Raw genomic sequence first — 4,296 nt, forward strand, 5'->3', positions numbered from 1 at the left:
TGAGCCCATGATAGCCCCAGGCTCAGCCATATTAGGGAATTTTTCCCACCTTCAGGTAGGGGAACCACCCCCCTATATCACCTCTCCACTGAGTACTTTCCTTTTCCTTAATAAATTGTACTCCAGTCACTTTCCAGTATCCATGCACCTAATTCTTCCTGGATGTGAGACAAGAACTTGGACCCAACTGAGCTAAAGAGCAAAAAGACCACAACAAATCTAACTTTTAGGGGCCACAACTAATGAATCTAAAATAGGTAGAGGGAAAATGACCTTTCTTTCCTTTTCATACACTATCAAAGGGTGCCAGGGGAGAGAGGAGACAGACAACCTGTCTGGGCTGGAAACAATTGGCCATAGGGCCCAGAGATGACCCAGTAGAGTTACAATTTTATGGGAAGAGCCTGCTCTAATTATTCTCTATTCTCCTTCCAGCCCAGCCCTTACACACACTTTACCAGGTAAAGTACATCCTGGCCTGTATCTCTTTATCAAGAACAATGTTCTCAAGGTGAGTTGAGTACATGTATGTGACACAGTCTTATCATAATCAGTGGCTCATGAAAGCCATGGTGTGGAGGGAGTAGGGATATGTCTCCTCTAAATCAAGGGATGAGCTCGCATACCTTTAAGAAGGCTCAAGCATGATTCAGAATCACATCTCAATGGTCAGGCTTTACCATCCCCTAACCCTGAAAATCTATCTGTAATTGTCCAATGAGTTCTTCTTGCCCTCTTCCCAGAAAAGCCAATGCACTGAGCACAGCAGTTGTTGCAGCAAAGAAAGAAAATAACCATGGGGCAGCCCAGCAAGAGGACAGGAGATAACTTTCAACTCTGCCTCTCTAAGAATTCAGAGGCTAGGGTTTTTCAAGGATACTTTGGTAGACAGGTGGCTAAGGAATGGGGAATATTGACTGGTTGGGTTGAGAATGAAATCACCAGGGATCAAATCTGTCTTCTTGCATGGAGTCAGTTCCTGGGAGGGAGTCACAGGACTGCTTGAGTCAGTTTCTTGGCATGGGCTACCAGTCTGAGCGGTGCTCAGCTGGTCCATCAGAATGCAAGGTCAGAAAAAGATCTCAAACACCAGGCTTTGGTTTTGCAATAATGATGTTATCTATAGGAGCAATTGGGGAGGTTACAAATCTTGTGACCGCGGGCTATATGACTCCCAAACCATAATTCTAATCTTGTGGCCAATTTGTTCATTTTACAGAGGCAGTTGTGGTAGCCAAGCAAGGAGGTGGTTAGTTTCAGGGAGGGATTCTTATCATCTTCATTTTAAAGTTAAACTATAAACTAAATTACTCCCATAATTAGTATAGCCTATGCCACGGGATAAGCAATGACAGTTAGCTTGTGAAGCTAGAAGAAAGATGGAATCAGCTATATTAGATTTCTCTCACTGCCATAAAGTTTGCAAAGGCAGTTTCCCATCTTTCCTCCTGGAATTTGTTGACATCACTCTTTAGATTACCCTCCTCTATGGAAGACTGATGGCATGGTGACTGTTTTAAGTTCCTGGGGATGATGTAACAAAGGACTGCAAACTGGATGACAACAGGAATTTATTCTCTCTCACCTCTAGAGAGTCTGAAATCGAGGTGACAGCAGGGCCATGCTTCCTTTTAAGACTCTAGGAAAAAATCCTTTCTTGCCTCTTCCAGTTTCTTGCCTCTTGCCCGTGTGTTAAAGAAAGAATTTTCATGACACTTGTTAAAGATGGTAAGGCAGACTTTATTCCGGGGGAACTACTACAATGGGATTTGGTCGTAGGGAAGAAAGGTCGGACTCAACTCAGGATACAACAAGAAAATGTGGGAATTTACAGCCAAGGAGCAAGTTGGGGATTGGTGAATGGAAAAATCACTGAGAGGAAACATCAGAGATAAAGGGGTAGCCTTCGTAGACTGACTCAGCAGATTCTTGCTGAAGGCAGGCCAGGGTAAGATATTGAGAGAGATAACAAGAATGGGAGATCTTCACTAAACTGATCCAGCTGAGCTAGACTACGTATGCCAGCTGCAGAGACCAAAGGTCAGGGCCTTGAGGGCTTAGAGGAGTGTGATCAGAATGAGGTCAAAGAAGTCTTTGTCATAACTGTTCTTTGGCTTGTAGCAGCATAACTCCCATCTCCGCCTCCATCTTCTCATGGTCGTCTTCATCTATGTCTCTGTGTCCAAATTCCCTCATTTCTCTCATGAAGACACCAGTCAGCCAGGTGTGGTGGCTCACACCCATAATATCAGCATTTTAGGCCGAGGCAGGAGGATCGCTTGACCCCAGGAATTTGAGACCAGCCTGGGCATCTCTACAAAAAAAATTTAAGAATTAGCCAGGCATGGTGGCACATGCCTGTAGTCTTAGCTACTTGGAAGGCTGAGGTGGGAGGATGACTTGTGCCTAGGAGTTTGGGGCTGCAATGAGCCATGATCACACCACTGCACTCCAGCCTGTGTGACAGAGTGAGACCCTATCTAAAAAAAAAAAAAAAAAAGACACCAGTCATTGGATTTAGGGCTCACTCTAATCCAGCATGACCACATATTAACTTGGTTACATCTTCAAACCCTATTTCCAAATTAGGTCACATTCAAAGGTCCCAGGTAGATAGGAAGTTTGGGAGGAGATTATTGAATACACTGCTGTGGTTAAAACCCCAGTCTTTAGAGCTCAGATTCCTATTCTACCACTAACTAGCTACATTAACTTGGGCAATTCATGCAACCTTCATAAATGTGCTGTCTCACCTGTAAGCTATGAATTTTACCTTCCTTGTATAGCTTTTGTGAGGAGAAAATTAGATAACATTTGTGAAGCATCTTTGAGCTCAATGCCTGACACTTGGTGAATGTTCTGTGAGCGGAAACCATTGGTCACCATCTCCCATCAATCCAACCCCCAGTCCATCGCTGGCTCCTTTGCAGCTTATCTACTCCACCTGCCCTTTACATGTTGGTTTTTGCAGAGTTTTGTCCTTGATAGATGCTCTTCTGCTCCGAGCAGTGCCTCCCCTCAGGGTATATGTGTGTGGGGAGAGGATGCAGGCACCTCATCTACTGCATCTGAGGAATGCCAGCCCCTCCAAATTATCAGACCCAGAGGAGCACTGAAGCGTGGCGGCAGTCACTCTTCACTCCTGCCTTGAATCAAGTCATCGCCTCTTGAAACCACTTGCTATGTGGGCTCTAGATTGATGCCAAGCAGGCATAAAATTAACCACACAATGCCATAGGCTGGACACCAAAACTCGTACCCTATAGTTCAACATTTAAAGCTAATCACTAATCAATGTTATTTCGTAAGCCAATGAGAATTCCTGTCAAACAACTTTGTATCCACCCACCCCTTGTTCCCTTTTGCCTTTAGAAACCTGACTGTAACCTAGGCTGAATGGAACACTGCCCAAGGCAACTCGAAAGTGTTTCCCAGGCAGCTGTCCTCATGCTGGCTTCATAAAAATTTTTTTTTTTTTTTTTTGAGAGGGAGTCTTGCTCCGTCACAAGGCTGGAATGCAGTGGCACGATCTCGGCTCACTGCAACCTCTGCTTCCTGGGTTCAAGCGATTCTTGTGCCTCAGCCTCCCCAGTAGCTGGGATTACAGGCACGTGCCACCACACCCAGAAAATTTTTGTATTTTTAATAGAGACGGGGTTTCCCCATGTTGGCCAGGATGGTCTGGATCGCCTGATCTCATGATTCACCCATCTCAGCCTCCCGAGTGCTGGGAGCCACTGTGAGCCACTGTGCCCGGCCTCAAATGCTTTAAAATTATATTTTGTGCCTCGGCTTCTTCCCTTACAACAAGGGCATTAACTGCCACACTGTGTTCTGATGACTCTGTTGGGAGCAAAATTCTTCCTCTTCCAAATCGGGTCCAGCAGATTGAGGCCTACAAATGTAACTGAGAAAGGACAGATTAACAAGGATTTTTTTTCCCACTTGTATATGGGAGCTTCCATAACAGAAAACTCATGGAATAGCCCAAAGGAAAGGTTTGTGTTGTCAACTTAACAAAAGAGAGAGGTTTTTAGGGCTACAATAAGGGAGCATGGAAGGTCCTAGTGGGCTTTTTGTTGCTAATCAATGGGCAATCTGTCTTCTTGGTGGCTAAATCTGCAGGAAACTCCCCCAGAGTGGGGTTAATTGAGCTGTAATTTTGGTTGGGAGGCTCTGCTTTAGTCAGATAAGGGAAGTTCAGATAAGAGTTATTTCTGCACCTTTTGCAGATCAAATATTTTCACCTTAAAATAACCTTTATAGCAACCCTGGAGGTCCAAAAGGGTTCCCACA

The sequence above is a fragment of the Macaca nemestrina genome, chromosome 18 (assembly GCF_043159975.1).
Source record: "Macaca nemestrina isolate mMacNem1 chromosome 18, mMacNem.hap1, whole genome shotgun sequence".
Lineage (NCBI taxonomy): Eukaryota > Metazoa > Chordata > Mammalia > Primates > Cercopithecidae > Macaca > Macaca nemestrina.